General features: G+C 33.5%; 1 protein-coding gene across 4 annotated transcripts in view; it reads left to right on the top strand.

Moving 5' to 3' along the window:
• Positions 1–12253, top strand: part of LOC141542936 (olfactory receptor-like protein OLF3) — a 207317-nt gene that overhangs the window by 169527 nt on the left and 25537 nt on the right. The gene's annotated exons all lie outside the window — the stretch shown is intronic.

Here is a 12253-nt window from a genome sequence, read left to right as displayed (position 1 = left end):
CTTCCACCTCTCCTTTAAGCATATATTGCAGTATGTATAATTCTTCATCTGGTCTCATCATAAATATCCATGATCATTTTGTAGTCATTCTTCACCAACAAACACTTTTATATAGTCTTTCTGGGGTCAAATCTACTTACAAAGGCAGTGCTAATTTATGTATGACTAATGCAGATAAAACAAATCATAAACAGGTGAACTTCACAGAAATGAACTATGATGTCCCTATTTTAGGAATATAACCTATGGCAACATGGTCTCAGGAATTTGTTTTCTAATTATATATATATATATATATATATATATATACATATATATATATATATATATATATATATATATATATATATGTATATATATATATATATATATATATATATGTATATATATATATATATATATATATATACATACACATAGTAGATGTAGATATAGATTCACCATTCAGCTTTTGGCTCATGTCTTGATAAAAGGCATCTCTGCTCCTTTGCCTACTGAGGCCTGCAAAACATTCAACAATAATTGGTGTATTAAATCCAATAAAATAAAAGCATAATGATATCTCTTTGACCTGAGAGAATCAAGAGAAGATGTTATGGAAGAGTTGGCTTTAAACTGTGTTGTGAAAGAAAATTTGTTTTCTTATGATCAGAGATGAGAAGTGAACATATTTCAGGCCTGGACAATTGATTGATTGTAGGATAGGGTAGGATGGGTTTAGAGAATAGAGTCCAATCTGTATAAAGGGGAATCATGAGATAAGACTGTCAAGGTGAATTTGAGACACATCATAGATAGTGTTAAATCCTAGGCTGAGGTTGTGTTTTACAGTTATTTATTATATTTTATCCTATATACAATAAGAAGACATCAAAAGTTTTTGAGAGGAGAGTGACTTGGTCAGACTTGTGTACTGGAAAGATTCTATTGGGGAATTATGGAAAGGATGGGTTGAAGATGATGGGAGTTTGGAGTATGACACTGATTAAAAAGGACTCCTCATCTGTGGAATAAAAGGATTGAGCTAGATTATTTATAAGGTATTTTTTAGCCTATGAATTCTCTCATCTTATGATTTTGGTGGTAAATGAAGAGATTTTTAAGTAAAGTTTCTCTATATATATTGCTGAGTAAATCCACGTAAGAAACATCTGGAAATAGAATCAACACGATTTTAACAAATGATTGGATATAGGAAAGATTCAAAGAAGACCAAATTTTCTAATTTGGGCAACTGGGAAGGATAGCAGATCAATAGAAATAAGGAAAATGAAAGGACAGATGCATATAATGGGTTTGTCAAGCTGAGTATGTGCTATTGAGAGACCATTTAAGTGAAAGTATTTATCTGGCAGTTGAAAATGTGGGACTGAAGACTGAATAGATGCTGAGTGCAGATATAAAGATTTGGGAGGAGCCATCTGTCCATGGGTACTAGTTAAGATTATGAGAATAGTGAGATCATCAGGCAGAAGAATAAATGAAGGGGGAAAATGTTCAGAGAAAGGAAAATGAGCAAAAAAGTAACTGGAAGACAGCCACACTTAGGGGAAAAGAGGAGAAAGATGAACTAAAAAACAGACCAATTCCTACAAATCTAGGACTTTCCTCCCTTTCTTTACTCTATCTTCCATGTGCCTATGTTCCCCTTTGAATCATTTTTATTTTTGATTCTGAGTCATTTGGTGCCAGATGGAGACAGAGAGGCACCTCTTGTTTAGCTATTAACTATTAACTACTATAATTATTTAATATGAAAGAATATAAATAGAAGTACCACAAGAATATAAAAGAGATATAAAATATGCAGTCACAAGAAAAGAGGACTATTCTCTACCTCCTTCTCTAAATGAGAAACATTTTGTCAGAATTCAATAATTCCTACTAGGGAAATTCACTTTCTATTTAAGTGCAGTAGTTTACACAGCTTAATTTTGTGTTGTTTTTCATTGTTCACAGACAGCAAAGTTCCTTAGGGTCAAATGCTGACATGCAGTCTAGTGACCTAGCTTATTTCATGCCCACAGTCCCTTTTGGAAGGGCTCCAGATTCTTGTCGGGTGTTCTCTTTTGTTTGTGAAGGATATTTGCTGTTTCACTGTTTCCTGATAGTATAGCCTCCTAAATGGCTGTTCTATACCTAAGACCTCTGTGCTTATAGCCATCCACTGTTATATTAAGCACAGTGTTTCCTAAGAGGCCAGTTTTCAGCTTTCTGATCATTCAGTTTCACTTAACAGTCAAGACTATTTGCAATTTCTTGGGGACCATTTGTTTTAGCTCTGGGCCTTAAAAGTATCTTTGATTAAAAATTGAGTCCTATCGGTTCATATACATCTCAGTTTTATACTTAGGGTCCTCTCATTCTCTTCCCAGCTTAGGCTCTATTTGTCATCTCAGAACTCCTCTGTCAGAATAGAAATTCAATACAAAAACAATTTTGTTCAGAATACAATGATAGATATGAAGGGAGGTAAACATTTTAGAAAATAGAAGGTCTTTGCCTTTATAGCATTTTCAATCTATTTAAATGTAGGTATGGGCAGACTCATCAAGCATTTATTAAGTGTTTTTTAGGTACTGTACGAAGCCCTGGGGATCCAGAGACAATATTAATTTTCCTCATGGAACTTACATTCTTCTAGGGGAATCAGGATATACAAATATAATTATATGCAGAACATATACAAAATGAACAAAATATTTTGGGAGGGAACTTGTCTAGGGAGGCAACTAAGAAGGGAAGAAGAGTGAGTTGGATTGCTTTTTGAGAAATTGCTAAAGTTATAATTATCTCAAATGTCTTCCTTATACACAAGTCCTTATTTTCCCACACAAATATGTTTTTGGTGTAAAAGAAATGATTACAAACCAAGTATTGGGGAGATCCAGGATATTTTTCCTTTCTTCATTTGGAGAATAGGTCAAACTTGGTTGTCTGTAAAGCAGGGTTTTATATAGTAGAAATTTGTCTGGAATATGATTAAGATCAAAAAAGAAGATCAAATAGAGGCTACTGTAATAGAGTAAGAGATTTTGAGGGCCTGAACTAAGCTAGTGGCCATGTGAATGAAGAGAGTGGAACTAATAAGAGACAAATGGGTCCAAATCGAAATGACTGTTTGGCAATTGATTGGATTTGTGTAATGAAAACAATGCTTGTGAACCTGATTAATGTTAAGCATGATGGTGTTCTGATAGTAGTAGCAAAGTTCAAAAGATGGACAGATTTGATAAGATTCATATTTATCTAAATAAATTATATAATAATAGCATACATTATAAACATAAATAGAAAGTCCTAGGGAGAAAGTAATTTCTGGCTAGCAGTAACAGGGAAGGTTCCATCAGGGAGGTGACATTGAATAAGGGCAATTAAAGTCTTCTCTTTCTAATCTCCATTTTTACCAAAAAATCTCTATCAAAACCGGTACACTCTACAATGATTGTTTAGATTCGTTAGGCTTTATTTAGCCTTGTAAAACTCATTGTCTATTTTTATTTTTTCATGTTCATAATTAATTTTAAACACCAGTAGTTTCCACAAGTTCATTTTGTGTGGGAGTTTTTTATTATTAAGAATGGAGTTATTATAGTCATCTATGGTATTATTACATCTTCAGTATGAACCCCTGAGATTATTTTTCTATCTGCAAGGGAATATTCTCAACTTTCCTCATAAAAAAATAAACTAAACCAAACCCCAACACACACACACACACACACACACACACACAAAACCAAAGCCTCCCTTTCTAAACAAGAAGCTACAGCAATAATTTCTAGGTGAAGTGTCAGATAAAATTCATATACTGTAAGACCTGTATGTCAAGTTAACTTCTGTTGGTTCTCTTAGCAGTTGTGCAAATAGAATTCTTTATCTCTTATTACGGTTCAATGTTAAAGCTGGAATGCATATTAGAAATCAATTTAAGCACCCGAATTTTATTCATTTCATTCATTCATTCATCTTAAAAATATTCCTTGATTCATTTTAACTTATATTCCAGTTATTTCTAGGGAGTGGAAAGAAATACCTCTTTCTCCTCTACTACTACACCCATTCTAGTAACAAAGAAAAACAACTAAGCCTTATTGCTATATAGTATTCTAATAACTCCTCATGTCCCTAAAATGAAGAGGAGGGGGGAAGTAAATTTCATGATCTCTTATCCAGAACAATCATGTGTGTTAAAATGTACTCCAAATTTCCTTTCCTTTTGGAGTTCTCTTCATTCACACTATTGTAGTTATTGTGCATATTGTTTCCTTGATTCTTTTTTATTCACTCTACCTCAGTTTATATAACTTTTCCTAAATTTTTGTGAATTTTATTAAGCCCTCATTTCTTACTATACAAAGCATTGGTATAGGGAACTCCCAGTGAGGAAACTTCTACCAATGTAAAGTGGCATTTGTTTTGTAAAGACACAGCATTGTACCTTATAAAGAGCTCTAGAGGTAGAGTATTCTAGTTTAAATTCTGCCTCTCATATTGGCTATTGTTATTATCTATCTTTTGTTCTTGAAGAGGATCAAAGACACAAGGCAGGTGAATTTTGACTTGAGAACAAATTGGATTTATGTGAGGCAGTTGTACAAAGTCATCAGCCTTACTCTCTCTTCCAGAGTTATCAATCTCCAGTGGCAAGACAAAGTCAAGATAACTGACTGATGGTCTAGAATGTAATAGATAAATCTTAGCCTTTCTAAATTAAGGTCTTTAGCAGGCCTCAATTTATCTGAGACAAAGTTCATTCATCGCCTAAGGGCTAAGTAAAAATTGAGACAAAAGATGGCTGAATTTATGATTACAAAAACATCAATCTCAGGGAAAATGAGTTCTTAGACAAATTACTTAAAAACTGTATGCTATTCTTTTAAGTAATGTAAGAAAAGTTGGACTATATGAACTCTCTTTTTCATTCTGTGATTCAGGGACACTGACCTCCTTCCTGTTCCTCTCATGACTCCATCTCTTGATCATGTGCATTTTCCCTGGCTTCATCCCATTCCTGGAATTCTCTCTCTCATCTCCATCTTCTGACTTCAGGTACTGTGTAAAATCTTATTTTCTACAAGAAGCCTTTTCCATTTCCTTTAATGCTAGTAACTTCCCTCCAAGTTTATCTCAACTTATGTAGTATGATCCCAATGTGGTACAGCTTCTAGAGGAGATATAGCAATAACTCTAAGGCCACCTGGCCTTGGGCCAGCATGCTACAGCTACAAATGTTGCTGGCTGACAGGTAAAAGCCTGTTGGTCAATGATAACAAAGCTTCTAAGACTAACGAGCAACAATAATAAAGTGCTTAAAGTTCACACAGGCATAGAACAAAATTGGATGTTTGCCACTTAGTGACATTTCAGGCCTAAAAACACCTGTGGGAGGTTTCTCCCATGAGTTCTGCCCAGAGAATTGTGAGTATTATACCTGTGCACAAAGTAAGAACTAGGCCACTCTTCAACTTCACCTCTAAGTTATAAATCAGTATAGTAGTGACATGAAGCACCTGGTTTTTCTAAATTTTTCCTATAAATTTATCTTCTTGCCCCCAGTCCTTTGCTAATTTCTTTTAGAACTTAGCCCACTTTAGTTGGCATTACAATTGTAAGAAACTTTGCCCTTTCTCTTGGAGATGGGTCCGAGCCTGCAAATTCTGAGACATTTTGTGACATTGTTCTGGAACCCCAAATTTTTGGGGTCCTGCTTAAACTTCAACAATGCAGCTTGTACATAATCATTTTCATGTTGTTACCCATTTAGATTGTGTTACCCTGATTAGAAGCCCTTCTTTTTTGGCCCTTCTTTTGTCTCTCCAGCCTTTAGCACTGTGCTTAGCCCAGGGTAGGTGCTTATCTTAGTAAAAATTTGTCATCTTGATTGAGATTCACATGGGGGAGAGGGGTGGGGAAGGAGGAGAGAAAGAGATGTGATGCAGTGGAAAGTATGTTGGATTTGCAGTCAGAAGATTTAAGTTCAAATTCCAGCTCTGCCATTCACTACTTGTGTAAACTTTGGCAAGTAATTTTTACCTCTGCTTTAGTTTCTCAACTGTAAAAAGCTGGCTTTTAAGGACCCTTCCAATTTCAGATCTATTAACCTATGACCCTAAGAATAGGGCAAAGAGAGGTTAAATGCCATGTCAGTTATTAAATAGTTAATATATCCCAATTTTAAACAGATTCTGAGACTAGATCTCTATACATATCAAACTGATTCTCATATATAAGATTTCCTTTTAGCCCTTTCCCAAATGATGGATATCTACCTATTTTGTTTCCAATTCTGTACCACCAGACTACTACTATAAGTATTTTTGTTTATGATAACAAATTTTTTATGTCTTTCATGACTTTGGGGGGGTTTATGCTCAGTAGAAGATATTATTGGGTCAAAAGATATTGAAGGTTAATTAACTTTTTTGCCCAATTCCAAATAATTTTCTGGTATGACTGAATCAATTAATCACTCTGGCAATGGGGCTTTAGTGTGCTTTGTCTTCCCACAGTCCCTCCAATGTTGAGTATTTCCATTTTTTCCCATCTTTATCAATTTTTAGATTGGAAGATAAAGCATCAGGGTAATTTTAATTATTCATTATTATTAGTGATTTGCAATATGTTTTGAAATGTTCATTATTTTCAAATTTTTTTTTTTGAAAATTGTTCATATATTTTCACCATTTACCATTGGGAAATAAATCTTATTGTTTTGTGTTTATGTTATTTATTTAATGCACACATTTATCCTTTTGTTCATGAAGACTAAAGGACACTAATTGCAATCATGGGGCTAAGTGAAGCTGCATTGAGTCAGTCTCTAGACCAACTGTTATTACTACCACACCATACTTCCTACAGTTAATTCAAAGCAGTAGCTCTCAACCAAATTTTAAAAATGAGGATTAGTGATGATCATAAGTCCTTTAAGATCTCTTTTATCTCTGAAGATATATAATTCTTTGTGCTATTGCTTCCTCATATACCACATTCCATCAGACTTTATGTATGAGAAATGACAATAGGCAAAATGATATAAAGATTGGCAACAACCAACATTGTGATCCAAGGTGGGGAGAAAAGAAAGTACTAAAGTCATGCAATTCCATAATAGAGAACCATTGTTTTTTAAATATTCAAACTGATCTGTGATCCCATCTCAATGTTTTCTCCAACAATGAAAAATATAACTCAATGCATTCCTAGCCTTTTTCTTATATGCATTGAATAGACAGTAAAAATAAAAAGGCTATAAATCTAGAGACACAGATGCATACTATGGATCTCTAACTTCATGACTTAAACGGGGCCAGAGATATTTGAAATAATAAAGTAATTGACATCATAGAAAGATACTTTTTGCATATATGGCTAAGTAGAGAATTCTTAAACAAACAATAGATCAAGAAGATCATAAAAGTAAAATAAACAATTTTGTTATATATTTTTTTCTTAAGTTTCTAAGATAGAGTATTAAGAAAAATTGTAAAGTAAAAAGTATTTGGCAAAGCTCTTTAAAATATATTGTTATATTCTGTTTTCAAAACAGCCATGAAAGTGTGAACTTGTAAAGTCTGGACTAGCTCTCTGGAGGATTTCGGGTTTAGCCTGAGTCCTTAATCTTAGTGGAGGAGTGAAGGAGGCAGGAAAGCCATATGGCTTGTCAAAGATGGAGTCTGGAATCTGGCATCTTCTCTTGTGTCTGTGGCTGAGAACTGTGGTTGAGAGAGCATTCCCAGTTGTTCCAGCCCTTAAATACTTCAGTACAATTACATCACTATACCACACTGAGCACTTGAAAACATTACATCACCATAGAAAGCCATTATCTCACATTAAATAGGTACTTAACTATAAGCACCATGCTGATCTAGATTCAAGTACACCTTTTCAGAGTTCCAGCCCTCTACAGAACTGAGACTAGAAACTAGTTCCCATGACTCTCATCTCTAGAATATGTTACACAATTAGACTGTTGCCTCACAATGAAGAAAAGAATAAAGAGGGAATTTCTGAGAAGTTGCAAAATGAAAGTAAACTGTAGGAGAATGTCCAAGCTGTCTAATGAGGGAGGAAGAAGGTTAAAAAAAAAAAAAAAAGACATGAAACCAAAATAAAACATGACGTTCTAGAGAGTCCACTTTGATAAACTGTCCTATTTTAGAAAATGGAGTCTAGTATAGGAAGTCAGTTCAATGAAATCATATAAGAAGATAACAAGATCCTGAAGAGGGCACATTAATTGCCCTCACAGGATGTCAAACTCAGATCTTGGAAACATCACTAACCTAAGTGCTTTTGGAATTCTCTATTCCCCAAAGCCTGGTTGATGCAAATGTTCCTGCCCATTACAGAGCAGTTAATTATCCATTACAGTCAATTTTTTTCTCCTTTGTGAGTCAGAAGAATCTTTCTATATCTGAAGGTGGGTATTTCTTTTGGTAGTTTATGATGCTGATGTGTGTGTGTATGTGTGTGTGTGTAAGAGACTGTTGTTTTTACCAAAATGAGAGAACTATATGTTCAAACTATTGAACTGGACTTCATGTGCTCTTCATCCTCTTTCAAGTCTGTCTTCCCCAATCTTTCAAGGTTTGGGAATGAATTTCACTAATAATTTTTTGGGAATGAATTTCACTAATAATTTTATCCTGTTTTTTAAAATTATAAAATGTAACTCTTTTTGCTGCCTTCATCCTGGAAAGTTGAGACTTCTGATAAAGATAAATAAATAGATTTAAGGCCAGAAAGACTGCCAAAAAGATGATGCAAAAATTTTTTGCAAGCATCCTAACATCCAGAATTTAATTATAGGTAATTTTATTGATAATTAATAGGTAACATGCCTGTAAAATTCTCAGTCCCATTCTTTATTTAAAGCATATTTTCCTTTCCTTTCCATCTTTTTCTCTCCTTTTCTTCTTCTTACAAATTCAAGGTCCAGCTTTTTTTTTTTTTTTTTTTTTTTTTTTTTTAAGCTCATCCTCAATCCTTTGGATTTGCAGTCCAGTTGAGTAGGTTGAAGAATTATTAACTTCAATCATCCAGTTGTCCTGATTAAAATTATTTGGGTGTGTTTTTCACAGTATAAAAAGAAATAAGGAATGGGGAGAATCGCTAATTGAAGCTTCATGAGCAGATAGGGCATTGAAGATCCTTTTCCTATTCCTTTTTTTCCCCCCTTCCTAGATTAGTTTGCTTATTCAGCTTTTTATGGAAAATGAAAAAAAAAAAAAATCAAAACAGCTTGAGTATCCACAGAATATTATGATGTAATATAGTAAGGAATAGTAAGGTAGAGGATCTTTGATATATAATATTCTTATTGAACCAGAGTGATAGACATTTCCATTTAATTTTGTAATTGAGTAAAAACTATTCAAAATCCAGTCTAGAAAAAAAAAATTCATTATTGTACTGGGTACTGTTAAGTAGGGTTAGGATAAAGTAAACTTCATAAACTTTAGACCTATATGAATGTTAGCTATTATTATCAATGGCCTATCAATCCCTTTTAATTTTGGAACACTCAACTTTTACAACACCACAATATATAGTTTTGTTTCTCTTCTCAAAGACTAATCTTCAAAAAATTAATATGATAATATATTTTTTAGAACAAAATAATTAAAAGCTCCATAATGTACATGGATGGAAAGAACAGGGAGCAAGAAGTGGAATAGCCAGCTATTATCTGGGTTTGAAGTTTTGGGTTTTGATTTTATTGACAAATTATGAGATAGGCCATCAGCTTACAAAAAGAAATGAGATTTCAACTTTTAGGAAGCTGGAGTAGGTTTAGAATAGTCATTACAGATAATTTATTTAGTAATAGACAAGAGTTAAGCAGAAGAGTTGACTAGTAATTGCATCAAATGAATAGTGATTTTAGGAATATTTAGCAAAATTTGGAGGTAAAGGAAAAATGATAGCAAGATACGCCTTTCAGGGATGCCTTGAGCTATGCTATGTAAGCAGCCATTGCATTGTAAAAGAGTTACAAAATATAAGGTCCTCTTCTCTGCTGTATAATTTCACCCCCCAAATAACTGAGGTTACTAGGACCTTATCTATAACATTTACTTTTAGGTACTAGAATTTAAGGTTATGCTCCTTCTTTGAATACTTGTAAAGTGTACAAGTGGTGAAAAGTTTCTTGGCAATCCAGTGAAGATTTTACAAAGGATAGTTGAGGAATTTTAAAAATAAATTTTGATGAGACAAACACTGGGATTTGGTAATGAGAAAGAACAGAAGTTTAGGTAGATATAATGAAGTGGTTGACATTGAAATGTCTGTGACTTCTGGAATAATGAATAAATAGATGCATTTCTAGGAAAAGATTATCTTGCAATCACCAGTGTTGTTTTTTGTTTAGCCCAATAATGAGAGTTGGGCTATGCATTGAATTTCAGCGGTATCAAGATTTAGATGATAGATTTGGATTTATATGGTCCCTAAAGATTATTTTATTTAGAGAAGGGATGTAGTAAAACAGAGCCTGGACTTGAGTCCTGCTTTTAAATTCTACCCTTGAAACTAGTTAATTTTGTGACTCCAGACATGAATATGCATTGTTTATTCCATACCTCTCACTTTATATACAAAGATATTGAGGCTCAAAAGGGAGAAATAAGCTTCCTGTAAAATGATGTATATAGGAATTTTCCAGTTAGGATTTATCTCAAGTCTCCTGACTTCATATTCAAGTTTCCTCTGTTCCCCTGGAATGGGATCAAGGATAAACAAGATGGACTTATTTCTTCTGCCTCCTTGTTTACTCAAGTTCCTTGATTTTTAGTTATTTAGTTGGCAGTGAAAGAAGGTCAAATAAACTGAATTGTAGATGTAGTGGAAAGACCACAGGAATTGGAAGCAGAAAACCTGGGTCTGAATAATTTATTTGTCCCTCTTTACATATATAAATATAGAAGAGTTGCATTAGCAATCTGGGTCTCAGTTTATTCATCTGGAAAATGAGGTTATCAGACTGGGTTTCTTCTAAGTCTAGTATCTATAATTAGGAACCATTTGTCCAAGTAGGTTTATAAAATATCCCAACCGCCAAGTTTTTTTGTTTCACACTGTTATAGAAATGAAGTACTATAGACTGATACACACAGAGAATAAAGTTAGAAATAAAAATCATATTTTATTTACTACATTTTAACTATAGTTTTGAACATTAGTAGTCATTCTCAGCTTATCTTCTTTGTGACTATTTTTTAGAATATCCTTTCAGCAGTGAACAACTAAGCCATTTACAAAATGGGTTTAAGAATAAGCTCTATCTCAGAGGGTAACTGTGAGGATTAAATGGTTCTATGTTAAAGTTTTTGCAACCTTAAAAGGGCTATATAAATGTTAGATTTTATTATTTTCATCAGAAAAATGAAAAAGATTCATAGAAATTAGATTTGGCAAACACTAAGCATTCACAAATGCCTAAAATACCAGCTTAAGCACTTGGGATACAAAGATGGCTATGACTTAGACCTCATATATTAGAAGCCTAATGGGGAAAAAGACATATACATTTGTAATTATGATACTAGGGAAAATGAGGTATTCCAAAAAGTGCTATAAACAATTTCAGAGGGAGATCACTTTTAGCGAAAGGATTCAGAAGGGACTTTAAGGAAAAGATGGCACTGCAATTGGATCTTGAAGGAAGGGAAAGATTTCAGTAAATGGAGATGGAGGTGTATATCTTATGTATGGAGGACAGAGGAAATAAAGGAAGACAGAGTGAAAAAAGACATAGAAATAGGATTTATTGGATTATTGGATTAAAATATAGGGCTAGGAAGATAGATTTAACTCAGATTGGGGCTTGGAATACCAGTATCACAAATTTCTTTGAAAGTCAAGAGGGACTTACAATTTTTTTTGGAAAAAAAAATCAAAATGATGAGTAAAATTATTCAGGCAGCGATATGAGATGAAGAATGTTTTTGATGAGTAAGAGAGTAAAAGTAGCCAAACCAGTTAGAAGACTTTCGAAATGCCTAAAAATGATAATGGTGATATGGTGGTTGCCATGGCAATGAAAAACAAGAGGAAATAACATAATAGATCACATGACATCTTATTAAACAAATGGAATGAAGAAGATTTAATCATGATTCTGATAAATTAAGTCTAGATGATTGATAGTATGGTGATGTCATTAACAGAAATAGGTTTTAAATAAAAAAAAAAAGTACAGCTTTGGTCTTACTAAATAAGAGGTGTCAGTGAGACATGTCAG

This window comes from Sminthopsis crassicaudata, chromosome 5 (assembly GCF_048593235.1).
Source record: "Sminthopsis crassicaudata isolate SCR6 chromosome 5, ASM4859323v1, whole genome shotgun sequence".
In the NCBI taxonomy this organism is placed as follows: domain Eukaryota; kingdom Metazoa; phylum Chordata; class Mammalia; order Dasyuromorphia; family Dasyuridae; genus Sminthopsis; species Sminthopsis crassicaudata.
The sequence above is the reverse complement of the archived record's forward strand: the minus strand, read 5'-3'. Positions and strand labels throughout refer to the sequence as shown.